The sequence below is a fragment of the Neoarius graeffei genome, chromosome 24 (genome assembly GCF_027579695.1).
Source record: "Neoarius graeffei isolate fNeoGra1 chromosome 24, fNeoGra1.pri, whole genome shotgun sequence".
Lineage (NCBI taxonomy): Eukaryota > Metazoa > Chordata > Actinopteri > Siluriformes > Ariidae > Neoarius > Neoarius graeffei.
In genome coordinates, this window is record NC_083592.1 from 142519 (window position 1) to 169670 (window position 27152).

Below are 27152 nucleotides of genomic sequence, written 5' to 3' on the forward strand. Positions count from 1 at the left end.
TGCCCGGGCCTTCCTGTGCTGGTTCCCTGGGTGGAGGTCAGGGGCATCTGCCTGCCAAGTCTGGGGGTCCTGGGAGGTCCCCTGGCCGAGCTATGGGCCTCCAAAGTCGGACTCGATATCTGGAATCCTGGGGCTGACGTCCCCTGGCTGGGGGCTGCCCGGGCCTTCCCGTGCTGGTTCCCTGGGGAGAGGTGAGAGGCATCTGCCTGTAAAGTCTGGGGGTCCTGGGAGGTCCCCTGGCCGAGCTATGGGCCTCCAAAGTCGGACTTGATATCTGGAATCCTGGGGCTGGCGTCCCCTGGCTGGGGGCTGCCCGGGCCTTCCCGTGCTGGTTCCCTGGGTGGAGGTCAGGGGCATCTGCCTGCCAAGTCTGGGGGTCCTGGGAGGTCCCCTGGCCGAGCTATGGGCCTCCAAAGTCGGACTCGATATCTGGAATCCTGGGGCTGACGTCCCCTGGCTGGGGGCTGCCCGGGCCTTCCCGTGCTGGTTCCCTGGGTGGAGGTCAGGGGCATCTGCCTGCCAAGTCTGGGGGTCCTCGGACCTACCCTGGCCGAGCTATGGGCCTCCAGGGGCGGGCTGCTCGGTTATACCATGGGCCAGTGCTACTGCTGAGGTTTACCATGGGCCAGCTCGACTGGCCAGCGGGGCTGAAGGTCCTTAATGCAGGGTGAGGAGGGCTTAAGTGTGGGTGCCCAGGACCGCCTGGTGCACTAGGCGTGGTGGACGGACCAGGGCGCCTCCAAAGTCGGGCTGCTCGGTTATACCATGGGCCAGTGCTACTGCTGAGGTTTACCATGGGCCAGCTCGACTGGCCAGCGGGGCTGAAGGACCTTAATGCAGGGTGAGGAGGGCTTAAGTGTGGGTGCCCAGGACCGCCTGGTGCACTAGGCATGGTGGACGGACCAGGGCGCCTCCAAAGTCGGGCTGCTCGGTTATACCATGGGCCAGTGCTACTGCTGAGGTTTACCATGGGCCAGCTCGACTGGCCAGCGGGGCTGAAGGTCCTTAATGCACGGTGAGGAGGGCTTAAGAGTGGGTGCCCAGGACCGCCTGGTGCGCCAGGTTAGGGTTAGCTGCCCGGGACTTCCAGGGGAGCCTGCCCCAGCCCTAAGTGGAGCTCCCCCGCCCTGGGAGTAGGGTTAGCTGCCCGGGACTTCCAGGGGAGCCTGCCCCAGCCCTAAGTGGAGCTCCCCAGCCCTGGGAGTAGGGTTAGCTGCCCGGGACTTCCAGGGGAGCCTGCCCCAGCCCTAAGTGGAGCTCCCCAGCCCTGGGAGTAGGGTTAGCTGCCCGGGACTTCCAGGGGAGCCTGCCCCAGCCCTAAGTGGAGCTCCCCCGCCCTGGGAGTAGGGTTAGCTGCCCGGGACTTCCAGGGGAGCCTGCCCCAGCCCTAAGTGGAGCTCCCCCGCCCTGGGAGTAGGGTTAGCTGCCCGGGACTTCCAGGGGAGCCTGCCCCAGCCCTAAGTGGAGCTCCCCAGCCCTGGGAGTAGGGTTAGCTGCCCGGGACTTCCAGGGGAGCCTGCCCCAGCCCTAAGTGGAGCTCCCCAGCCCTGGGAGTAGGGTTAGCTGCCCGGGACTTCCAGGGGAGCCTGCCCCAGCCCTAAGTGGAGCTCCCCCGCCCTGGGAGTAGGGTTAGCTGCCCGGGACTTCCAGGGGAGCCTGCCCCAGCCCTAAGTGGAGCTCCCCAGCCCTGGGAGTAGGGTTAGCTGCCCGGGACTTCCAGGGGAGCCTGCCCCAGCCCTAAGTGGAGCTCCCCAGCCCTGGGAGTAGGGTTAGCTGCCCGGGACTTCCAGGGGAGCCTGCCCCAGCCCTAAGTGGAGCTCCCCAGCCCTGGGAGTAGGGTTAGCTGCCCGGGACTTCCAGGGGAGCCTGCCCCAGCCCTAAGTGGAGCTCCCCCGCCCTGGGAGTAGGGTTAGCTGCCCGGGACTTCCAGGGGAGCCTGCCCCAGCCCTAAGTGGAGCTCCCCAGCCCTGGGAGTAGGGTTAGCTGCCCGGGACTTCCAGGGGAGCCTGCCCCAGCCCTAAGTGGAGCTCCCCAGCCCTGGGAGTAGGGTTAGCTGCCCGGGACTTCCAGGGGAGCCTGCCCCAGCCCTAAGTGGAGCTCCCCAGCCCTGGGAGTAGGGTTAGCTGCCCGGGACTTCCAGGGGAGCCTGCCCCAGCCCTAAGTGGAGCTCCCCCGCCCTGGGAGTAGGGTTACCTGCCCGGGACTTCCAGGGGAGGCTGCCCCAGCCCCGAGTGGAGCTCCCCCAGCCTGGGACTTCCAGGGAGGCTGCCCCAGCCCCGAGTGGAGCTCCCCCAGCCTGGGACTTCCAGGGGAGGCTGCCCCAGCCCCGAGTGGAGCTCCCCCAGCCTGGGACTTCCAGGGAGGCTGCCCCAGCCCCGAGTGGAGCTCCCCCAGCCTGGGACTTCCAGGGGAGGCTGCCCCAGCCCTAAGTGGAGCTCCCCAGCCCTGGGAGTAGGGTTAGCTGCCCGGGACTTCCATGGGAGGCTGCCCCAGCCCCGAGTGCTGCTCCCCCAGCCTGGGACTTCCAGGGGAGGCTGCCCCAGCCCCGAGTGGAGCTCCCCCAGCCTGGGACTTCCAGGGGAGGCTGCCCCAGCCCCGAGTGGAGCTCCCCCAGCCTGGGACTTCCAGGGGAGGCTGGCCCAGGGCTCCAGCGGTCTTCCCCAGCCCATCAGAGTCACTTTTGGGGCAATTTCCCAAAAAGTGGTCCCAGTCCAAAAACCAAGTCCCTGGGGCCTGGCCCAGGGCTCCAGGGGCCTTCCCCAGCCCATCAGGGTCACTTTCTGGGCAAGTTCCAAAAATCAAGTCTGGGTTCCAAAAATCAAGTCCCTGGGGCCTGGCCCAGGGCTCCAGGGGCCTTCCCCAGCCCATCAGAGTCACTTTCTGGGCAAGTTCCAAGAATCAAGTCTGGGTTCCAAAAATCAAGTCCCTGGGGCTCCAGGGGCCTTCCCCAGCCCATCAGAGTCACTTTTGGGGCAAGTTCCAAAAATCAAGTCTGGGTTCCAAAAGTCAAGTCCCTGGGGCCTGGCCCAGGGCTCCAGGGGCCTTCCCCGGCCCATCAGAGTCACTTTCTGGGCAAATTCCAAAAATCGAGTCTGGATTCCAAGAATCGAGTCCCTGGGGAAAAAGGCAATTCTGGGTTCCAGAAGTCATGTCTCCTGTCCCAGCCTACCCCCTAGAGTCCAACAGACCCAGATCCTAGCCGATTATGCTAAGCTAGCCAAATTCCCAGGACTAGATTCTTGGATTCCAACTTGCCATTACGGATGAACGGTTGCAATCCGTTGTGACCGCTCACATCGGTTTGCGTCCAAATCTGCAGTCCCGTCAATGGGGAGCGTTCCACAAATCGAGTCCATTCGCCTAACCCTAACCCTAACCCTAACCCTAACCCTAACCTAACCCTAACCCTAACCTAACCCTAACCCTAACCCTAACCCTAACCCTAATTAGGCGGAGATAGGACAATAGACTCTTAAGGTGGAATTGGATTCCACAAATCGAGTCCGAAATTCCGAAAAGCCATTAAACGGTTTTCCTGTGGGCTGGGTCGCTTTTTGGGATTTTGCAGAGGGTTATTACAGATTTTATGACACCCTTGGAATTAATTTTGGACCTCCCCACGATTTTATACCGCGATAAACCCCCTTATCCCAAGTTCAGCTGCAGTACCGTTCCATGACACCAGGTGGCTATTTCCCAGACTTGATTTGTGGAATTGGCCCAAAATGGGGAAATTCCACTGCAGGGCCATGCAGACTGGTCTCCCCTGCCGCCCTGCAGGGTCTGTGGCCCAGACTCGACTTTTGGAATTGGGACTATGTTTTTGGAATTGATACCTGGGATCCTGGGGGGAATCTGCAGTCAGGGGCACCTGGGACCTCCCCTGGCCGAGCTATGGGCCTCCAAAGTCGGGCTGGGGCCTCGGACATGACCGCCCGTGCTGGTTCCCTGGGTGGAGGTCAGGGGCATCTGCCTGCCAAGCCTGGGGCTCCTGGGACCTCCCCTGGCCGAGCTATGGGCCTCCAAAGTCGGGCTCGGGCCTTGTGTATAACCGCCACCTGAGTGGAGCCCCACGGGGAATAACGGCCCCTGGCGGGGGGCTGCCCGGGCCTTCGGGTGCTGGTTCCCTGGGGAGAGGTCAGGGGCATCTGCCTGCCAAGTCTGGGGCTCCTGGGACCTCCCCTGGCCGAGATATGGGCCTCCAAAGTCGGGCTCGGGCCTTGTGTATAACCGCCACCTGAGTGGAGCCCCACGGGGAATAACGGCCCCTGTCGGGGGGCTGACCGGGCCTTCGGGTGCTGGTTCCCTGGGGAGAGGTCCCAGGCATCTGCCTGCCAAGTCTGGGGCTCCTGGGACCTCCCCTGGCCGAGATATGGGCCTCCAAAGTCGGGCTCGGGCCTTGTGTATAACCGCCACCTGAGTGGGGCCCCACGGGGAATAACGGCCCCTGGCGGGGTGCTGCCCGGGCCTTCGGGTGCTGGTTCCCTGGCCAGAGGTCCCAGGCATCTGCCTGCCAAGTCTGGGGCTCCTGGGACCTCCCCTGGCCGAGCTATGGGCCTCCAAGTTGGGGCTCGGGCCTTGTGTATAACCGCCACCTGTGTGGAGCCCCACGGGGAATAACGGCCCCTGGCGGGGGGCTGCCCGGGCCTTCGGGTGCTGGTTCCCTGGGGAGAGGTCCCAGGCATCAGCCTGCCGAGTCTGGGGCTCCTGGGACCTCCCCTGGCCGAGCTATGGGCCTCCATGGTCTGGCTGAGGCCTTGTATAAAACAGCCAACTGAGTGGGGCCCCACGGGGGATAGCGTCCCCTGGCTGGGGGCTTCCCGTGCTGGTTCCCTGGGTGGAGGTCAGGGGCATCTGCCTGCCAAGTCTGGGGGTCCTGGGACCTCCCCTGGCCGAGCTAGGGGCCTCCAAGTTGGGGCTTGGGCCTTGTGTATAACCACCACCTGAGTGGAGCCCCACGGGGAATAACGGCCCCTGGCTGGGGGCTGCCCGGGCCTTCCCGTGCTGGTTCCCTGGGGAGAGGTCCCAGGCATCAGCCTGCCAAGTCTGGGGCTCCTGGGACCTCCCCTGGCCGAGTTATGGGCCTCCATGGTCTGGCTCAGGCCTTGTATAAAACAGCCAACTGAGTGGGGCCCCACGGGGGATAGCGTCCCCTGGCTGGGGGCTTCCCATGCTGGTTCCCTGGGTGGAGGTCAGGGGCATCTGCCTGCCAAGTCTGGGGGTCCTGGGAGGTCCCCTGGCCGAGCTAGGGGCCTCCAAGTTGGGGCTTGGGCCTTGTGTATAACCACCACCTGAGTGGAGCCCCACGGGGAATAACGGCCCCTGGCTGGGGGCTGCCCGGGCCTTCCCGTGCTGGTTCCCTGGGGAGAGGTCCCACGCATCAGCCTGCCAAGTCTGGGGCTCCTGGGACCTCCCCTGGCCGAGCTATGGGCCTCCATGGTCTGGCTGAGGCCTTGTATAAAACAGCCAACTGAGTGGGGCCCCACGGGGGATAGCGTCCCCTGGCTGGGGGCTTCCCGTGCTGGTTCCCTGGCTGGAGGTCAGGGGCATCTGCCTGCCAAGTCTGGGGGTCCTGGGACCTCCCCTGGCCGAGCTAGGGGCCTCCAAGTTGGGGCTTGGGCCTTGTCTATAACCACCACCTGTGTGGAGCCCCACGGGGAATAACGGCCCCTGGCTGGGGGCTGCCCGGGCCTTCCCGTGCTGGTTCCCTGGGGAGGGGTCCCAGGCATCAGCCTGCCAAGCCTGGGGCTCCTGGGACCTCTCCTGGCCGAGCTATGGGCCTCCAAGTTGGGGCTTGGGCCTTGTGTATAACCACCACCTGTGTGGAGCCCCACGGGGAATAACGGCCCCTGGCTGGGGGCTGCCCGGGCCTTCCCGTGCTGGTTCCCTGGGTGGAGGTCAGGGGCATCTGCCTGCCAAGCCTGGGGCTCCTGGGACCTCCCCTGGCCGAGCTATGGGCCACCAAGTTGGGGCTTGGGCCTTGTGTATAACCACCACCTGAGTGGAGCCCCACGGGGAATAACGGCCCCTGGCTGGGGGCTGCCCGGGCCTTCCCGTGCTGGTTCCCTGGGGGGAGGTCCCAGGCATCAGCCTGCCAAGCCTGGGGCTCCTGGGACCTCCCCTGGCCGAGCTATGGGCCTCCAAGTTGGGGCTCGGGCCTTGTATCGAACCTCCGACTGAGTGGGGCCCCACGGGGGATAGCGTCCCCTGGCTGGGGGCTTCCCCTGCTGGTTCCCTGGGTGGAGGTCGGGGGCATCTGCCTGTAAAGTCTGGGGGTCCTGGGAGGTCCCCTGGCCGAGCTAGGGGCCTCCAAAATCGGACTGGATATCTGGAATCCTGGTGGAATCTGCAGTCTGGGGCTGCTCAGTTATACCATGGGCAGATATAATATGGGCAGTTATACCATAGACAGTTATACCATGGGATTCAGGCTAGGGCAAAAACTTAGACAGGGTGGATGGACCAGGGACTCTTCCCCCTGTCCATGCCCGATTAGGAGAGCTCTCTGCTGGGAGGAGGGAGACTGCATCCCCCCCTGGAAGTGCTGCTGCGCACCTGGTGCTGCTGAGAGGTGCCATCGGGATACAGGGGATGAGTGGGCCTGGGAACCCATTGAGACTTGATTCATGGAATCCTGGGTCTACCGTCCCCCTGGCTGGGGGCTGCCCGGGCCTTCCCGTGCTGGTTCCCTGGGTGGAGGTCAGGGGCATCTGCCTATGAGGTCTGGGGGTCCTGGGAGGTCCCCTGGCCGAGCTAGGGGCCTCCAAATCGGACTTGATATCTGGAATCCTGGGGGAACCTGCAGTCAGGGGCACCTGGGAGCTCCCCTGGCCGAGCTATGGGCCTCCGAGGGCGGGCTGCTCAGTTATACCATGGGCAGTTATACCATGGGATTCAGACATGGCCAAAATCTTAGACATGGTGGATGGACCAGGGCACTCTTCCCCCTGGCCGTGCCCGAGGAGGAGAGCTCTCTCCTGGGAGGAGGGCGACTGCATCCCCCCCCTGGAAGTGCTGTTGCGCACCTGGTGGTGCTGAGAGGTGCCATCAGGATACAGGTGATGAGTGGGCTTGGGGAACCCACTGAGGCTTAATATCTGGTATCCTGGGGCTGACGTCCCCTGGCTGGGGGCTGCCCGGGCCTTCCCATGCTGGTTCCCTGGGGAGAGGTGAGAGGCATCTGCCTGTAAAGTCTGGGGGTCCTGGGAGGTCCCCTGGCCGAGCTATGGGCCTCCAAAGTCGGACTTGATATCTGGAATCCTGGGGCTGGCATCCCCTGGCTGGGGGCTGCCCGGGCCTTCCTGTGCTGGTTCCCTGGGTGGAGGTCAGGGGCATCTGCCTGCCAAGTCTGGGGGTCCTGGGAGGTCCCCTGGCCGAGCTATGGGCCTCCAAAGTCGGACTTGATATCTGGAATCCTGGGGCTGGCATCCCCTGGCTGGGGGCTGCCCGGGCCTTCCTGTGCTGGTTCCCTGGGTGGAGGTCAGGGGCATCTGCCTGCCAAGTCTGGGGGTCCTGGGAGGTCCCCTGGCCGAGCTATGGGCCTCCAAAGTCGGACTTGATATCTGGAATCCTGGGGCTGGCGTCCCCTGGCTGGGGGCTGCCCGGGCCTTCCTGTGCTGGTTCCCTGGGTGGAGGTCAGGGGCATCTGCCTGCCAAGTCTGGGGGTCCTGGGAGGTCCCCTGGCCGAGCTATGGGCCTCCAAAGTCGGACTCGATATCTGGAATCCTGGGGCTGGCGTCCCCTGGCTGGGGGCTGCCCGGGCCTTCCCGTGCTGGTTCCCTGGGTGGAGGTCAGGGGCATCTGCCTGCCAAGTCTGGGGGTCCTGGGAGGTCCCCTGGCCGAGCTATGGGCCTCCAATGTCGGACTTGATATCTGGAATCCTGGGGCTGGCGTCCCCTGGCTGGGGGCTGCCCGGGCCTTCCTGTGCTGGTTCCCTGGGTGGAGGTCAGGGGCATCTGCCTGCCAAGTCTGGGGGTCCTGGGAGGTCCCCTGGCCGAGCTATGGGCCTCCAAAGTCGGACTCGATATCTGGAATCCTGGGGCTGACGTCCCCTGGCTGGGGGCTGCCCGGGCCTTCCCGTGCTGGTTCCCTGGGGAGAGGTGAGAGGCATCTGCCTGTAAAGTCTGGGGGTCCTGGGAGGTCCCCTGGCCGAGCTATGGGCCTCCAAAGTCGGACTTGATATCTGGAATCCTGGGGCTGGCGTCCCCTGGCTGGGGGCTGCCCGGGCCTTCCTGTGCTGGTTCCCTGGGTGGAGGTCAGGGGCATCTGCCTGCCAAGTCTGGGGGTCCTGGGAGGTCCCCTGGCCGAGCTATGGGCCTCCAATGTCGGACTTGATATCTGGAATCCTGGGGCTGGCGTCCCCTGGCTGGGGGCTGCCCGGGCCTTCCTGTGCTGGTTCCCTGGGTGGAGGTCAGGGGCATCTGCCTGCCAAGTCTGGGGGTCCTGGGAGGTCCCCTGGCCGAGCTATGGGCCTCCAAAGTCGGACTTGATATCTGGAATCCTGGGGCTGGCATCCCCTGGCTGGGGGCTGCCCGGGCCTTCCTGTGCTGGTTCCCTGGGTGGAGGTCAGGGGCATCTGCCTGCCAAGTCTGGGGGTCCTGGGAGGTCCCCTGGCCGAGCTATGGGCCTCCAAAGTCGGACTTGATATCTGGAATCCTGGGGCTGGCGTCCCCTGGCTGGGGGCTGCCCGGGCCTTCCTGTGCTGGTTCCCTGGGTGGAGGTCAGGGGCATCTGCCTGCCAAGTCTGGGGGTCCTGGGAGGTCCCCTGGCCGAGCTATGGGCCTCCAAAGTCGGACTCGATATCTGGAATCCTGGGGCTGACGTCCCCTGGCTGGGGGCTGCCCGGGCCTTCCCATGCTGGTTCCATGGGGAGAGGTGAGAGGCATCTGCCTGTAAAGTCTGGGGGTCCTGGGAGGTCCCCTGGCCGAGCTATGGGCCTCCAAAGTCGGACTTGATATCTGGAATCCTGGGGCTGGCGTCCCCTGGCTGGGGGCTGCCTGGGCCTTCCTGTGCTGGTTCCCTGGGTGGAGGTCAGGGGCATCTGCCTGCCAAGTCTGGGGGTCCTGGGAGGTCCCCTGGCCGAGCTATGGGCCTCCAAAGTCGGACTCGATATCTGGAATCCTGGGGCTGGCGTCCCCTGGCTGGGGGCTGCCCGGGCCTTCCCGAGCTGGTTCCCTGGGTGGAGGTCAGGGGCATCTGCCTGCCAAGTCTGGGGGTCCTGGGAGGTCCCCTGGCCGAGCTATGGGCCTCCAAAGTCGGACTTGATATCTGGAATCCTGGGGCTGGCGTCCCCTGGCTGGGGGCTGCCCGGGCCTTCCTGTGCTGGTTCCCTGGGTGGAGGTCAGGGGCATCTGCCTGCCAAGTCTGGGGGTCCTGGGAGGTCCCCTGGCCGAGCTATGGGCCTCCAAAGTCGGACTCGATATCTGGAATCCTGGGGCTGACGTCCCCTGGCTGGGGGCTGCCCGGGCCTTCCCATGCTGGTTCCATGGGGAGAGGTGAGAGGCATCTGCCTGTAAAGTCTGGGGGTCCTGGGAGGTCCCCTGGCCGAGCTATGGGCCTCCAAAGTCGGACTTGATATCTGGAATCCTGGGGCTGGCGTCCCCTGGCTGGGGGCTGCCTGGGCCTTCCTGTGCTGGTTCCCTGGGTGGAGGTCAGGGGCATCTGCCTGCCAAGTCTGGGGGTCCTGGGAGGTCCCCTGGCCGAGCTATGGGCCTCCAAAGTCGGACTCGATATCTGGAATCCTGGGGCTGGCGTCCCCTGGCTGGGGGCTGCCCGGGCCTTCCCGAGCTGGTTCCCTGGGTGGAGGTCAGGGGCATCTGCCTGCCAAGTCTGGGGGTCCTGGGAGGTCCCCTGGCCGAGCTATGGGCCTCGAAAGTCGGACTTGATATCTGGAATCCTGGGGCTGGCGTCCCCTGGCTGGGGGCTGCCCGGGCCTTCCTGTGCTGGTTCCCTGGGTGGAGGTCAGGGGCATCTGCCTGCCAAGTCTGGGGGTCCTGGGAGGTCCCCTGGCCGAGCTATGGGCCTCCAAAGTCGGACTCGATATCTGGAATCCTGGGGCTGACGTCCCCTGGCTGGGGGCTGCCCGGGCCTTCCCGTGCTGGTTCCCTGGGGAGAGGTGAGAGGCATCTGCCTGTAAAGTCTGGGGGTCCTGGGAGGTCCCCTGGCCGAGCTATGGGCCTCCAAAGTCGGACTTGATATCTGGAATCCTGGGGCTGGCGTCCCCTGGCTGGGGGCTGCCCGGGCCTTCCTGTGCTGGTTCCCTGGGTGGAGGTCAGGGGCATCTGCCTGCCAAGTCTGGGGGTCCTGGGAGGTCCCCTGGCCGAGCTATGGGCCTCCAAAGTCGGACTTGATATCTGGAATCCTGGGGCTGGCATCCCCTGGCTGGGGGCTGCCCGGGCCTTCCCGTGCTGGTTCCCTGGGTGGAGGTCAGGGGCATCTGCCTGCCAAGTCTGGGGGTCCTGGGAGGTCCCCTGGCCGAGCTATGGGCCTCCAAAGTCGGACTTGATATCTGGAATCCTGGGGCTGACGTCCCCTGGCTGGGGGCTGCCCGGGCCTTCCTGTGCTGGTTCCCTGGGTGGAGGTCAGGGGCATCTGCCTGCCAAGTCTGGGGGTCCTGGGAGGTCCCCTGGCCGAGCTATGGGCCTCCAAAGTCGGACTCGATATCTGGAATCCTGGGGCTGACGTCCCCTGGCTGGGGGCTGCCCGGGCCTTCCCGTGCTGGTTCCCTGGGGAGAGGTGAGAGGCATCTGCCTGTAAAGTCTGGGGGTCCTGGGAGGTCCCCTGGCCGAGCTATGGGCCTCCAAAGTCGGACTTGATATCTGGAATCCTGGGGCTGGCGTCCCCTGGCTGGGGGCTGCCCGGGCCTTCCCGTGCTGGTTCCCTGGGTGGAGGTCAGGGGCATCTGCCTGCCAAGTCTGGGGGTCCTGGGAGGTCCCCTGGCCGAGCTATGGGCCTCCAAAGTCGGACTCGATATCTGGAATCCTGGGGCTGACGTCCCCTGGCTGGGGGCTGCCCGGGCCTTCCCGTGCTGGTTCCCTGGGTGGAGGTCAGGGGCATCTGCCTGCCAAGTCTGGGGGTCCTCGGACCTACCCTGGCCGAGCTATGGGCCTCCAGGGGCGGGCTGCTCGGTTATACCATGGGCCAGTGCTACTGCTGAGGTTTACCATGGGCCAGCTCGACTGGCCAGCGGGGCTGAAGGTCCTTAATGCAGGGTGAGGAGGGCTTAAGTGTGGGTGCCCAGGACCGCCTGGTGCACTAGGCGTGGTGGACGGACCAGGGCGCCTCCAAAGTCGGGCTGCTCGGTTATACCATGGGCCAGTGCTACTGCTGAGGTTTACCATGGGCCAGCTCGACTGGCCAGCGGGGCTGAAGGACCTTAATGCAGGGTGAGGAGGGCTTAAGTGTGGGTGCCCAGGACCGCCTGGTGCACTAGGCATGGTGGACGGACCAGGGCGCCTCCAAAGTCGGGCTGCTCGGTTATACCATGGGCCAGTGCTACTGCTGAGGTTTACCATGGGCCAGCTCGACTGGCCAGCGGGGCTGAAGGTCCTTAATGCACGGTGAGGAGGGCTTAAGAGTGGGTGCCCAGGACCGCCTGGTGCGCCAGGTTAGGGTTAGCTGCCCGGGACTTCCAGGGGAGCCTGCCCCAGCCCTAAGTGGAGCTCCCCCGCCCTGGGAGTAGGGTTAGCTGCCCGGGACTTCCAGGGGAGCCTGCCCCAGCCCTAAGTGGAGCTCCCCAGCCCTGGGAGTAGGGTTAGCTGCCCGGGACTTCCAGGGGAGCCTGCCCCAGCCCTAAGTGGAGCTCCCCAGCCCTGGGAGTAGGGTTAGCTGCCCGGGACTTCCAGGGGAGCCTGCCCCAGCCCTAAGTGGAGCTCCCCCGCCCTGGGAGTAGGGTTAGCTGCCCGGGACTTCCAGGGGAGCCTGCCCCAGCCCTAAGTGGAGCTCCCCCGCCCTGGGAGTAGGGTTAGCTGCCCGGGACTTCCAGGGGAGCCTGCCCCAGCCCTAAGTGGAGCTCCCCAGCCCTGGGAGTAGGGTTAGCTGCCCGGGACTTCCAGGGGAGCCTGCCCCAGCCCTAAGTGGAGCTCCCCAGCCCTGGGAGTAGGGTTAGCTGCCCGGGACTTCCAGGGGAGCCTGCCCCAGCCCTAAGTGGAGCTCCCCCGCCCTGGGAGTAGGGTTAGCTGCCCGGGACTTCCAGGGGAGCCTGCCCCAGCCCTAAGTGGAGCTCCCCAGCCCTGGGAGTAGGGTTAGCTGCCCGGGACTTCCAGGGGAGCCTGCCCCAGCCCTAAGTGGAGCTCCCCAGCCCTGGGAGTAGGGTTAGCTGCCCGGGACTTCCAGGGGAGCCTGCCCCAGCCCTAAGTGGAGCTCCCCAGCCCTGGGAGTAGGGTTAGCTGCCCGGGACTTCCAGGGGAGCCTGCCCCAGCCCTAAGTGGAGCTCCCCCGCCCTGGGAGTAGGGTTAGCTGCCCGGGACTTCCAGGGGAGCCTGCCCCAGCCCTAAGTGGAGCTCCCCAGCCCTGGGAGTAGGGTTAGCTGCCCGGGACTTCCAGGGGAGCCTGCCCCAGCCCTAAGTGGAGCTCCCCAGCCCTGGGAGTAGGGTTAGCTGCCCGGGACTTCCAGGGGAGCCTGCCCCAGCCCTAAGTGGAGCTCCCCAGCCCTGGGAGTAGGGTTAGCTGCCCGGGACTTCCAGGGGAGCCTGCCCCAGCCCTAAGTGGAGCTCCCCCGCCCTGGGAGTAGGGTTACCTGCCCGGGACTTCCAGGGGAGGCTGCCCCAGCCCCGAGTGGAGCTCCCCCAGCCTGGGACTTCCAGGGAGGCTGCCCCAGCCCCGAGTGGAGCTCCCCCAGCCTGGGACTTCCAGGGGAGGCTGCCCCAGCCCCGAGTGGAGCTCCCCCAGCCTGGGACTTCCAGGGAGGCTGCCCCAGCCCCGAGTGGAGCTCCCCCAGCCTGGGACTTCCAGGGGAGGCTGCCCCAGCCCTAAGTGGAGCTCCCCAGCCCTGGGAGTAGGGTTAGCTGCCCGGGACTTCCATGGGAGGCTGCCCCAGCCCCGAGTGCTGCTCCCCCAGCCTGGGACTTCCAGGGGAGGCTGCCCCAGCCCCGAGTGGAGCTCCCCCAGCCTGGGACTTCCAGGGGAGGCTGCCCCAGCCCCGAGTGGAGCTCCCCCAGCCTGGGACTTCCAGGGGAGGCTGGCCCAGGGCTCCAGCGGTCTTCCCCAGCCCATCAGAGTCACTTTTGGGGCAATTTCCCAAAAAGTGGTCCCAGTCCAAAAACCAAGTCCCTGGGGCCTGGCCCAGGGCTCCAGGGGCCTTCCCCAGCCCATCAGGGTCACTTTCTGGGCAAGTTCCAAAAATCAAGTCTGGGTTCCAAAAATCAAGTCCCTGGGGCCTGGCCCAGGGCTCCAGGGGCCTTCCCCAGCCCATCAGAGTCACTTTCTGGGCAAGTTCCAAGAATCAAGTCTGGGTTCCAAAAATCAAGTCCCTGGGGCTCCAGGGGCCTTCCCCAGCCCATCAGAGTCACTTTTGGGGCAAGTTCCAAAAATCAAGTCTGGGTTCCAAAAGTCAAGTCCCTGGGGCCTGGCCCAGGGCTCCAGGGGCCTTCCCCGGCCCATCAGAGTCACTTTCTGGGCAAATTCCAAAAATCGAGTCTGGATTCCAAGAATCGAGTCCCTGGGGAAAAAGGCAATTCTGGGTTCCAGAAGTCATGTCTCCTGTCCCAGCCTACCCCCTAGAGTCCAACAGACCCAGATCCTAGCCGATTATGCTAAGCTAGCCAAATTCCCAGGACTAGATTCTTGGATTCCAACTTGCCATTACGGATGAACGGTTGCAATCCGTTGTGACCGCTCACATCGGTTTGCGTCCAAATCTGCAGTCCCGTCAATGGGGAGCGTTCCACAAATCGAGTCCATTCGCCTAACCCTAACCCTAACCCTAACCCTAACCTAACCCTAACCCTAACCTAACCCTAACCCTAACCCTAACCCTAACCCTAACCCTAATTAGGCGGAGATAGGACAATAGACTCTTAAGGTGGAATTGGATTCCACAAATCGAGTCCGAAATTCCGAAAAGCCATTAAACGGTTTTCCTGTGGGCTGGGTCGCTTTTTGGGATTTTGCAGAGGGTTATTACAGATTTTATGACACCCTTGGAATTAATTTTGGACCTCCCCACGATTTTATACCGCGATAAACCCCCTTATCCCAAGTTCAGCTGCAGTACCGTTCCATGACACCAGGTGGCTATTTCCCAGACTTGATTTGTGGAATTGGCCCAAAATGGGGAAATTCCACTGCAGGGCCATGCAGACTGGTCTCCCCTGCCGCCCTGCGGGGTCTGTGGCCCAGACTCGACTTTTGGAATTGGGACTATGTTTTTGGAATTGATACCTGGGATCCTGGGGGGAATCTGCAGTCAGGGGCACCTGGGACCTCCCCTGGCCGAGCTATGGGCCTCCAAAGTCGGGCTGGGGCCTCGGACATGACCGCCCGTGCTGGTTCCCTGGGTGGAGGTCAGGGGCATCTGCCTGCCAAGCCTGGGGCTCCTGGGACCTCCCCTGGCCGAGCTATGGGCCTCCAAAGTCGGGCTCGGGCCTTGTGTATAACCGCCACCTGAGTGGAGCCCCACGGGGAATAACGGCCCCTGGCGGGGGGCTGCCCGGGCCTTCGGGTGCTGGTTCCCTGGGGAGAGGTCAGGGGCATCTGCCTGCCAAGTCTGGGGCTCCTGGGACCTCCCCTGGCCGAGATATGGGCCTCCAAAGTCGGGCTCGGGCCTTGTGTATAACCGCCACCTGAGTGGAGCCCCACGGGGAATAACGGCCCCTGTCGGGGGGCTGACCGGGCCTTCGGGTGCTGGTTCCCTGGGGAGAGGTCCCAGGCATCTGCCTGCCAAGTCTGGGGCTCCTGGGACCTCCCCTGGCCGAGATATGGGCCTCCAAAGTCGGGCTCGGGCCTTGTGTATAACCGCCACCTGAGTGGGGCCCCACGGGGAATAACGGCCCCTGGCGGGGTGCTGCCCGGGCCTTCGGGTGCTGGTTCCCTGGGGAGAGGTCCCAGGCATCTGCCTGCCAAGTCTGGGGCTCCTGGGACCTCCCCTGGCCGAGCTATGGGCCTCCAAGTTGGGGCTCGGGCCTTGTGTATAACCGCCACCTGTGTGGAGCCCCACGGGGAATAACGGCCCCTGGCGGGGGGCTGCCCGGGCCTTCGGGTGCTGGTTCCCTGGGGAGAGGTCCCAGGCATCAGCCTGCCGAGTCTGGGGCTCCTGGGACCTCCCCTGGCCGAGCTATGGGCCTCCATGGTCTGGCTGAGGCCTTGTATAAAACAGCCAACTGAGTGGGGCCCCACGGGGGATAGCGTCCCCTGGCTGGGGGCTTCCCGTGCTGGTTCCCTGGGTGGAGGTCAGGGGCATCTGCCTGCCAAGTCTGGGGGTCCTGGGACCTCCCCTGGCCGAGCTAGGGGCCTCCAAGTTGGGGCTTGGGCCTTGTGTATAACCACCACCTGAGTGGAGCCCCACGGGGAATAACGGCCCCTGGCTGGGGGCTGCCCGGGCCTTCCCGTGCTGGTTCCCTGGGGAGAGGTCCCAGGCATCAGCCTGCCAAGTCTGGGGCTCCTGGGACCTCCCCTGGCCGAGTTATGGGCCTCCATGGTCTGGCTCAGGCCTTGTATAAAACAGCCAACTGAGTGGGGCCCCACGGGGGATAGCGTCCCCTGGCTGGGGGCTTCCCATGCTGGTTCCCTGGGTGGAGGTCAGGGGCATCTGCCTGCCAAGTCTGGGGGTCCTGGGAGGTCCCCTGGCCGAGCTAGGGGCCTCCAAGTTGGGGCTTGGGCCTTGTGTATAACCACCACCTGAGTGGAGCCCCACGGGGAATAACGGCCCCTGGCTGGGGGCTGCCCGGGCCTTCCCGTGCTGGTTCCCTGGGGAGAGGTCCCAGGCATCAGCCTGCCAAGTCTGGGGCTCCTGGGACCTCCCCTGGCCGAGCTATGGGCCTCCATGGTCTGGCTGAGGCCTTGTATAAAACAGCCAACTGAGTGGGGCCCCACGGGGGATAGCGTCCCCTGGCTGGGGGCTTCCCATGCTGGTTCCCTGGGTGGAGGTCAGGGGCATCTGCCTGCCAAGTCTGGGGGTCCTGGGACCTCCCCTGGCCGAGCTAGGGGCCTCCAAGTTGGGGCTTGGGCCTTGTCTATAACCACCACCTGTGTGGAGCCCCACGGGGAATAACGGCCCCTGGCTGGGGGCTGCCCGGGCCTTCCCGTGCTGGTTCCCTGGGGAGGGGTCCCAGGCATCAGCCTGCCAAGCCTGGGGCTCCTGGGACCTCTCCTGGCCGAGCTATGGGCCTCCAAGTTGGGGCTTGGGCCTTGTGTATAACCACCACCTGTGTGGAGCCCCACGGGGAATAACGGCCCCTGGCTGGGGGCTGCCCGGGCCTTCCCGTGCTGGTTCCCTGGGTGGAGGTCAGGGGCATCTGCCTGCCAAGCCTGGGGCTCCTGGGACCTCCCCTGGCCGAGCTATGGGCCACCAAGTTGGGGCTTGGGCCTTGTGTATAACCACCACCTGAGTGGAGCCCCACGGGGAATAACGGCCCCTGGCTGGGGGCTGCCCGGGCCTTCCCGTGCTGGTTCCCTGGGTGGAGGTCCCAGGCATCAGCCTGCCAAGCCTGGGGCTCCTGGGACCTCCCCTGGCCGAGCTATGGGCCTCCAAGTTGGGGCTCGGGCCTTGTATCGAACCTCCGACTGAGTGGGGCCCCACGGGGGATAGCGTCCCCTGGCTGGGGGCTTCCCCTGCTGGTTCCCTGGGTGGAGGTCGGGGGCATCTGCCTGTAAAGTCTGGGGGTCCTGGGAGGTCCCCTGGCCGAGCTAGGGGCCTCCAAAATCGGACTGGATATCTGGAATCCTGGTGGAATCTGCAGTCTGGGGCTGCTCAGTTATACCATGGGCAGATATAATATGGGCAGTTATACCATAGACAGTTATACCATGGGATTCAGGCTAGGGCAAAAACTTAGACAGGGTGGATGGACCAGGGACTCTTCCCCCTGTCCATGCCCGATTAGGAGAGCTCTCTGCTGGGAGGAGGGAGACTGCATCCCCCCCTGGAAGTGCTGCTGCGCACCTGGTGCTGCTGAGAGGTGCCATCGGGATACAGGGGATGAGTGGGCCTGGGAACCCATTGAGACTTGATTCATGGAATCCTGGGTCTACCGTCCCCCTGGCTGGGGGCTGCCCGGGCCTTCCCGTGCTGGTTCCCTGGGTGGAGGTCAGGGGCATCTGCCTATGAGGTCTGGGGGTCCTGGGAGGTCCCCTGGCCGAGCTAGGGGCCTCCAAATCGGACTTGATATCTGGAATCCTGGGGGAACCTGCAGTCAGGGGCACCTGGGAGCTCCCCTGGCCGAGCTATGGGCCTCCGAGGGCGGGCTGCTCAGTTATACCATGGGCAGTTATACCATGGAATTCAGACATGGCCAAAATCTTAGACATGGTGGATGGACCAGGGCACTCTTCCCCCTGGCCGTGCCCGAGGAGGAGAGCTCTCTCCTGGGAGGAGGGCGACTGCATCCCCCCCCTGGAAGTGCTGTTGCGCACCTGGTGGTGCTGAGAGGTGCCATCAGGATACAGGTGATGAGTGGGCTTGGGGAACCCACTGAGGCTTAATATCTGGTATCCTGGGGCTGACGTCCCCTGGCTGGGGGCTGCCCGGGCCTTCCCATGCTGGTTCCCTGGGGAGAGGTGAGAGGCATCTGCCTGTAAAGTCTGGGGGTCCTGGGAGGTCCCCTGGCCGAGCTATGGGCCTCCAAAGTCGGACTTGATATCTGGAATCCTGGGGCTGGCATCCCCTGGCTGGGGGCTGCCCGGGCCTTCCTGTGCTGGTTCCCTGGGTGGAGGTCAGGGGCATCTGCCTGCCAAGTCTGGGGGTCCTGGGAGGTCCCCTGGCCGAGCTATGGGCCTCCAAAGTCGGACTTGATATCTGGAATCCTGGGGCTGGCATCCCCTGGCTGGGGGCTGCCCGGGCCTTCCTGTGCTGGTTCCCTGGGTGGAGGTCAGGGGCATCTGCCTGCCAAGTCTGGGGGTCCTGGGAGGTCCCCTGGCCGAGCTATGGGCCTCCAAAGTCGGACTCGATATCTGGAATCCTGGGGCTGGCGTCCCCTGGCTGGGGGCTGCCCGGGCCTTCCCGTGCTGGTTCCCTGGGTGGAGGTCAGGGGCATCTGCCTGCCAAGTCTGGGGGTCCTGGGAGGTCCCCTGGCCGAGCTATGGGCCTCCAAAGTCGGACTCGATATCTGGAATCCTGGGGCTGACGTCCCCTGGCTGGGGGCTGCCCGGGCCTTCCCGTGCTGGTTCCCTGGGGAGAGGTGAGAGGCATCTGCCTGTAAAGTCTGGGGGTCCTGGGAGGTCCCCTGGCCGAGCTATGGGCCTCCAAAGTCGGACTTGATATCTGGAATCCTGGGGCTGGCAGCCCCTGGCTGGGGGCTGCCCGGGCCTTCCTGTGCTGGTTCCCTGGGTGGAGGTCAGGGGCATCTGCCTGCCAAGTCTGGGGGTCCTGGGAGGTCCCCTGGCCGAGCTATGGGCCTCCAAAGTCGGACTTGATATCTGGAATCCTGGGGCTGGCGTCCCCTGGCTGGGGGCTGCCCGGGCCTTCCTGTGCTGGTTCCCTGGGTGGAGGTCAGGGGCATCTGCCTGCCAAGTCTGGGGGTCCTGGGAGGTCCCCTGGCCGAGCTATGGGCCTCCAAAGTCGGACTCGATATCTGGAATCCTGGGGCTGGCGTCCCCTGGCTGGGGGCTGCCCGGGCCTTCCCGAGCTGGTTCCCTGGGTGGAGGTCAGGGGCATCTGCCTGCCAAGTCTGGGGGTCCTGGGAGGTCCCCTGGCCGAGCTATGGGCCTCCAATGTCGGACTTGATATCTGGAATCCTGGGGCTGGCGTCCCCTGGCTGGGGGCTGCCCGGGCCTTCCTGTGCTGGTTCCCTGGGTGGAGGTCAGGGGCATCTGCCTGCCAAGTCTGGGGGTCCTGGGAGGTCCCCTGGCCGAGCTATGGGCCTCCAAAGTCGGACTCGATATCTGGAATCCTGGGGCTGACGTCCCCTGGCTGGGGGCTGCCCGGGCCTTCCCGTGCTGGTTCCCTGGGGAGAGGTGAGAGGCATCTGCCTGTAAAGTCTGGGGGTCCTGGGAGGTCCCCTGGCCGAGCTATGGGCCTCCAAAGTCGGACTTGATATCTGGAATCCTGGGGCTGGCGTCCCCTGGCTGGGGGCTGCCCGGGCCTTCCTGTGCTGGTTCCCTGGGTGGAGGTCAGGGGCATCTGCCTGCCAAGTCTGGGGGTCCTGGGAGGTCCCCTGGCCGAGCTATGGGCCTCCAATGTCGGACTTGATATCTGGAATCCTGGGGCTGGCGTCCCCTGGCTGGGGGCTGCCCGGGCCTTCCCGTGCTGGTTCCCTGGGTGGAGGTCAGGGGCATCTGCCTGCCAAGTCTGGGGGTCCTGGGAGGTCCCCTGGCCGAGCTATGGGCCTCCAAAGTCGGACTCGATATCTGGAATCCTGGGGCTGACGTCCCCTGGCTGGGGGCTGCCCGGGCCTTCCCATGCTGGTTCCCTGGGGAGAGGTGAGAGGCATCTGCCTGTAAAGTCTGGGGGTCCTGGGAGGTCCCCTGGCCGAGCTATGGGCCTCCAAAGTCGGACTTGATATCTGGAATCCTGGGGCTGGCGTCCCCTGGCTGGGGGCTGCCCGGGCCTTCCTGTGCTGGTTCCCTGGGTGGAGGTCAGGGGCATCTGCCTGCCAAGTCTGGGGGTCCTGGGAGGTCCCCTGGCCGAGCTATGGGCCTCCAAAGTCGGACTCGATATCTGGAATCCTGGGGCTGACGTCCCCTGGCTGGGGGCTGCCCGGGCCTTCCCATTCTGGTTCCCTGGGGAGAGGTGAGAGGCATCTGCCTGTAAAGTCTGGGGGTCCTGGGAGGTCCCCTGGCCGAGCTATGGGCCTCCAAAGTCGGACTCGATATCTGGAATCCTGGGGCTGGCGTCCCCTGGCTGGGGGCTGCCCGGGCCTTCCCGTGCTGGTTCCCTGGGGAGAGGTGAGAGGCATCTGCCTGTAAAGTCTGGGGGTCCTGGGAGGTCCCCTGGCCGAGCTATGGGCCTCCAAATTCGGACTCGATATCTGGAATCCTGGGGCTGGCGTCCCCTGGCTGGTGGCTGCCCGGGCCTTCCCGTGCTGGTTCCCTGGGTGGAGGTCAGGGGCATCTGCCTGCCAAGTCTGGGGGTCCTGGGAGGTCCCCTGGCCGAGCTATGGGCCTCCAAAGTCGGACTTGATATCTGGAATCCTGGGGCTGGCGTCCCCTGGCTGGGGGCTGCCCGGGCCTTCCCATTCTGGTTCCCTGGGGAGAGGTGAGAGGCATCTGCCTGTAAAGTCTGGGGGTCCTGGGAGGTCCCCTGGCCGAGCTATGGGCCTCCAAAGTCGGACTCGATATCTGGAATCCTGGGGCTGGCGTCCCCTGGCTGGGGGCTGCCCGGGCCTTCCCGTGCTGGTTCCCTGGGGAGAGGTGAGAGGCATCTGCCTGTAAAGTCTGGGGGTCCTGGGAGGTCCCCTGGCCGAGCTATGGGCCTCCAAATTCGGACTCGATATCTGGAATCCTGGGGCTGGCGTCCCCTGGCTGGTGGCTGCCCGGGCCTTCCCGTGCTGGTTCCCTGGGTGGAGGTCAGGGGCATCTGCCTGCCAAGTCTGGGGGTCCTGGGAGGTCCCCTGGCCGAGCTATGGGCCTCCAAAGTCGGACTTGATATCTGGAATCCTGGGGCTGGCGTCCCCTGGCTGGGGGCTGCCCGGGCCTTCCCATGCTGGTTCCCTGGGGAGAGGTGAGAGGCATCTGCCTGTAAAGTCTGGGGGTCCTGGGAGGTCCCCTGGCCGAGCTATGGGCCTCCAAAGTCGGACTTGATATCTGGAATCCTGGGGCTGGCGTCCCCTGGCTGGGGGCTGCCCGGGCCTTCCCGTGCTGGTTCCCTGGGTGGAGGTCAGGGGCATCTGCCTGCCAAGTCTGGGGGTCCTGGGAGGACCCCTGGCCGAGCTAGGGGCCTCCAAAGTCGGACTCGATATCTGGAATCCTGGGGCTGGCGTCCCCTGGCTGGGGGCTGCCCGGGCCTTCCTGTGCTGGTTCCCTGGGGAGAGGTGAGAGGCATCTGCCTGCCAAGTCTGGGGCTCCTGGGAGCTCCCCTGGCCGAGCTATGGGCCTCCAAATTCGGGCTCGATATCTGGAATCCTGGGGCTAACGTCCCCTGGCTGGGGGCTGCCCCCCGTGCTGGTTCCCTGGGTGGAGGTCCCAGGCATCAGCCTGCCAAGCCTGGGGCTCCTCGGACCTACCCTGGCCGAGCTATGGGCCTCCAGGGGCGGGCTGCTCGGTTATACCATGGGCCAGTGCTACTGCTGAGGTTTACCATGGGCCAGCTCGACTGGCCAGCGGGGCTGAAGGTCCTTAATGCAGGGTGAGGAGAGCTTAAGTGTGGGTGCCCAGGACCGCCTGGTGCACTAGGCGTGGTGGACGGACCAGGGCGCCTCCAAAGTCGGGCTGCTCGGTTATACCATGGGCCAGTGCTACTGCTGAGGTTTACCATGGGCCAGCTCGACTGGCCAGCGGGGCTGAAGGTCCTTAATGCAGGGTGAGGAGGGCTTAAGTGTGGGTGCCCAGGACCGCCTGGTGCACTAGGCGTGGTGGACGGACCAGGGCGCCTCCAAAGTCGGGCTGCTCGGTTATACCATGGGCCAGTGCTACTGCTGAGGTTTACCATGGGCCAGCTCGACTGGCCAGCGGGGCTGAAGGTCCTTAATGCACGGTGAGGAGGGCTTAAGAGTGGGTGCCCAGGACCGCCTGGTGCGCCAGGTTAGGGTTAGCTGCCCGGGACTTCCAGGGGAGCCTGCCCCAGCCCTAAGTGGAGCTCCCCCGCCCTGGGAGTAGGGTTAGCTGCCCGGGACTTCCAGGGGAGCCTGCCCCAGCCCTAAGTGGAGCTCCCCAGCCCTGGGAGTAGGGTTAGCTGCCCGGGACTTCCAGGGGAGCCTGCCCCAGCCCTAAGTGGAGCTCCCCAGCCCTGGGAGTAGGGTTAGCTGCCCGGGACTTCCAGGGGAGCCTGCCCCAGCCCTAAGTGGAGCTCCCCAGCCCTGGGAGTAGGGTTAGCTGCCCGGGACTTCCAGGGGAGCCTGCCCCAGCCCTAAGTGGAGCTCCCCAGCCCTGGGAGTAGGGTTAGCTGCCCGGGACTTCCAGGGGAGCCTGCCCCAGCCCTAAGTGGAGCTCCCCAGCCCTGGGAGTAGGGTTAGCTGCCCGGGACTTCCAGGGGAGCCTGCCCCAGCCCTAAGTGGAGCTCCCCAGCCCTGGGAGTAGGGTTAGCTGCCCGGGACTTCCAGGGGAGCCTGCCCCAGCCCTAAGTGGAGCTCCCCAGCCCTGGGAGTAGGGTTAGCTGCCCGGGACTTCCAGGGGAGCCTGCCCCAGCCCTAAGTGGAGCTCCCCCGCCCTGGGAGTAGGGTTAGCTGCCCGGGACTTCCAGGGGAGCCTGCCCCAGCCCTAAGTGGAGCTCCCCAGCCCTGGGAGTAGGGTTAGCTGCCCGGGACTTCCAGGGGAGCCTGCCCCAGCCCTAAGTGGAGCTCCCCAGCCCTGGGAGTAGGGTTAGCTGCCCGGGACTTCCAGGGGAGCCTGCCCCAGCCCTAAGTGGAGCTCCCCAGCCCTGGGAGTAGGGTTAGCTGCCCGGGACTTCCAGGGGAGCCTGCCCCAGCCCTAAGTGGAGCTCCCCAGCCCTGGGAGTAGGGTTAGCTGCCCGGGACTTCCAGGGGAGCCTGCCCCAGCCCTAAGTGGAGCTCCCCAGCCCTGGGAGTAGGGTTAGCTGCCCGGGACTTCCAGGGGAGCCTGCCCCAGCCCTAAGTGGAGCTCCCCAGCCCTGGGAGTAGGGTTAGCTGCCCGGGACTTCCAGGGGAGCCTGCCCCAGCCCTAAGTGGAGCTCCCCAGCCCTGGGAGTAGGGTTAGCTGCCCGGGACTTCCAGGGGAGCCTGCCCCAGCCCTAAGTGGAGCTCCCCCGCCCTGGGAGTAGGGTTACCTGCCCGGGACTTCCAGGGGAGGCTGCCCCAGCCCCGAGTGGAGCTCCCCCAGCCTGGGACTTCCAGGGAGGCTGCCCCAGCCCCGAGTGGAGCTCCCCCAGCCTGGGACTTCCAGGGGAGGCTGCCCCAGCCCCGAGTGGAGCTCCCCCAGCCTGGGACTTCCAGGGAGGCTGCCCCAGCCCCGAGTGGAGCTCCCCCAGCCTGGGACTTCCAGGGGAGGCTGCCCCAGCCCTAAGTGGAGCTCCCCAGCCCTGGGAGTAGGGTTAGCTGCCCGGGACTTCCAGGGGAGGCTGCCCCAGCCCCGAGTGCTGCTCCCCCAGCCTGGGACTTCCAGGGGAGGCTGCCCCAGCCCCGAGTGGAGCTCCCCCAGCCTGGGACTTCCAGGGGAGGCTGCCCCAGCCCCAAGTGGAGCTCCCCCAGCCTGGGACTTCCAGGGGAGGCTGGCCCAGGGCTCCAGCGGTCTTCCCCAGCCCATCAGAGTCACTTTTGGGGCAATTTCCCAAAAAGTGGTCCCAGTCCAAAAACCAAGTCCCTGGGGCCTGGCCCAGGGCTCCAGGGGCCTTCCCCAGCCCTTCAGGGTCACTTTCTGGGCAAGTTCCAAAAATCAAGTCTGGGTTCCAAAAATCAAGTCCCTGGGGCCTGGCCCAGGGCTCCAGGGGCCTTCCCCAGCCCATCAGAGTCACTTTCTGGGCAAGTTCCAAGAATCAAGTCTGGGTTCCAAAAATCAAGTCCCTGGGGCTCCAGGGGCCTTCCCCAGCCCATCAGAGTCACTTTTGGGGCAAGTTCCAAAAATCAAGTCTGGGTTCCAAAAGTCAAGTCCCTGGGGCCTGGCCCAGGGCTCCAGGGGCCTTCCCCGGCCCATCAGAGTCACTTTCTGGGCAAATTCCAAAAATCGAGTCTGGATTCCAAGAATCGAGTCCCTGGGGAAAAAGGCAATTCTGGGTTCCAGAAGTCATGTCTCCTGTCCCAGCCTACCCCCTAGAGTCCAACAGACCCAGATCCTAGCCGATTATGCTAAGCTAGCCAAATTCCCAGGACTAGATTCTTGGATTCCAACTTGCCATTACGGATGAACGGTTGCAATCCGTTGTGACCGCTCACATCGGTTTGCGTCCAAATCTGCAGTCCCGTCAATGGGGAGCGTTCCACAAATCGAGTCCATTCGCCTAACCCTAACCCTAACCCTAACCTAACCCTAACCTAACCCTAACCTAACCCTAACCCTAACCCTAACCCTAACCTAACCCTAACCCTAACCCTAACCCTAATTAGGCGGAGATAGGACAATAGACTCTTAAGGTGGAATTGGATTCCACAAATCGAGTCCGAAATTCCGAAAAGCCATTAAACGGTTTTCCTGTGGGCTGGGTCGCTTTTTGGGATTTTGCAGAGGGTTATTACAGATTTTATGACACCCTTGGAATTAATTTTGGACCTCCCCACGATTTTATACCGCGATAAACCCCCTTATCCCAAGTTCAGCTGCAGTACCGTTCCATGACACCAGGTGGCTATTTCCCAGACTTGATTTGTGGAATTGGCCCAAAATGGGGAAATTCCACTGCAGGGCCATGCAGACTGGTCTCCCCTGCCGCCCTGCGGGGTCTGTGGCCCAGACTCGACTTTTGGAATTGGGACTATGTTTTTGGAATTGATACCTGGGATCCTGGGGGGAATCTGCAGTCAGGGGCACCTGGGACCTCCCCTGGCCGAGCTATGGGCCTCCAAAGTCGGGCTGGGGCCTCGGACATGACCGCCCGTGCTGGTTCCCTGGGTGGAGGTCAGGGGCATCTGCCTGCCAAGCCTGGGGCTCCTGGGACCTCCCCTGGCCGAGCTATGGGCCTCCAAAGTCGGGCTCGGGCCTTGTGTATAACCGCCACCTGAGTGGAGCCCCACGGGGAATAACGGCCCCTGGCGGGGGGCTGCCCGGGCCTTCGGGTGCTGGTTCCCTGGGGAGAGGTCAGGGGCATCTGCCTGCCAAGTCTGGGGCTCCTGGGACCTCCCCTGGCCGAGATATGGGCCTCCAAAGTCGGGCTCGGGCCTTGTGTATAACCGCCACCTGAGTGGAGCCCCACGGGGAATAACGGCCCCTGTCGGGGGGCTGACCGGGCCTTCGGGTGCTGGTTCCCTGGGGAGAGGTCCCAGGCATCTGCCTGCCAAGTCTGGGGCTCCTGGGACCTCCCCTGGCCGAGATATGGGCCTCCAAAGTCGGGCTCGGGCCTTGTGTATAACCGCCACCTGAGTGGGGCCCCACGGGGAATAACGGCCCCTGGCGGGGTGCTGCCCGGGCCTTCGGGTGCTGGTTCCCTGGGGAGAGGTCCCAGGCATCTGCCTGCCAAGTCTGGGGCTCCTGGGACCTCCCCTGGCCGAGCTATGGGCCTCCAAGTTGGGGCTCGGGCCTTGTGTATAACCGCCACCTGTGTGGAGCCCCACGGGGAATAACGGCCCCTGGCGGGGGGCTGCCCGGGCCTTCGGGTGCTGGTTCCCTGGGGAGAGGTCCCAGGCATCAGCCTGCCGAGTCTGGGGCTCCTGGGACCTCCCCTGGCCGAGCTATGGGCCTCCATGGTCTGGCTGAGGCCTTGTATAAAACAGCCAACTGAGTGGGGCCCCACGGGGGATAGCGTCCCCTGGCTGGGGGCTTCCCGTGCTGGTTCCCTGGGTGGAGGTCAGGGGCATCTGCCTGCCAAGTCTGGGGGTCCTGGGACCTCCCCTGGCCGAGCTAGGGGCCTCCAAGTTGGGGCTTGGGCCTTGTGTATAACCACCACCTGAGTGGAGCCCCACGGGGAATAACGGCCCCTGGCTGGGGGCTGCCCGGGCCTTCCCGTGCTGGTTCCCTGGGGAGAGGTCCCAGGCATCAGCCTGCCAAGTCTGGGGCTCCTGGGACCTCCCCTGGCCGAGTTATGGGCCTCCATGGTCTGGCTCAGGCCTTGTATAAAACAGCCAACTGAGTGGGGCCCCACGGGGGATAGCGTCCCCTGGCTGGGGGCTTCCCATGCTGGTTCCCTGGGTGGAGGTCAGGGGCATCTGCCTGCCAAGTCTGGGGGTCCTGGGAGGTCCCCTGGCCGAGCTAGGGGCCTCCAAGTTGGGGCTTGGGCCTTGTGTATAACCACCACCTGAGTGGAGCCCCACGGGGAATAACGGCCCCTGGCTGGGGGCTGCCCGGGCCTTCCCGTGCTGGTTCCCTGGGGAGAGGTCCCAGGCATCAGCCTGCCAAGTCTGGGGCTCCTGGGACCTCCCCTGGCCGAGCTATGGGCCTCCATGGTCTGGCTGAGGCCTTGTATAAAACAGCCAACTGAGTGGGGCCCCACGGGGGATAGCGTCCCCTGGCTGGGGGCTTCCCATGCTGGTTCCCTGGGTGGAGGTCAGGGGCATCTGCCTGCCAAGTCTGGGGGTCCTGGGACCTCCCCTGGCCGAGCTAGGGGCCTCCAAGTTGGGGCTTGGGCCTTGTCTATAACCACCACCTGTGTGGAGCCCCACGGGGAATAACGGCCCCTGGCTGGGGGCTGCCCGGGCCTTCCCGTGCTGGTTCCCTGGGGAGGGGTCCCAGGCATCAGCCTGCCAAGCCTGGGGCTCCTGGGACCTCTCCTGGCCGAGCTATGGGCCTCCAAGTTGGGGCTTGGGCCTTGTGTATAACCACCACCTGTGTGGAGCCCCACGGGGAATAACGGCCCCTGGCTGGGGGCTGCCCGGGCCTTCCCGTGCTGGTTCCCTGGGTGGAGGTCAGGGGCATCTGCCTGCCAAGCCTGGGGCTCCTGGGACCTCCCCTGGCCGAGCTATGGGCCACCAAGTTGGGGCTTGGGCCTTGTGTATAACCACCACCTGAGTGGAGCCCCACGGGGAATAACGGCCCCTGGCTGGGGGCTGCCCGGGCCTTCCCGTGCTGGTTCCCTGGGTGGAGGTCCCAGGCATCAGCCTGCCAAGCCTGGGGCTCCTGGGACCTCCCCTGGCCGAGCTATGGGCCTCCAAGTTGGGGCTCGGGCCTTGTATCGAACCTCCGACTGAGTGGGGCCCCACGGGGGATAGCGTCCCCTGGCTGGGGGCTTCCCCTGCTGGTTCCCTGGGTGGAGGTCGGGGGCATCTGCCTGTAAAGTCTGGGGGTCCTGGGAGGTCCCCTGGCCG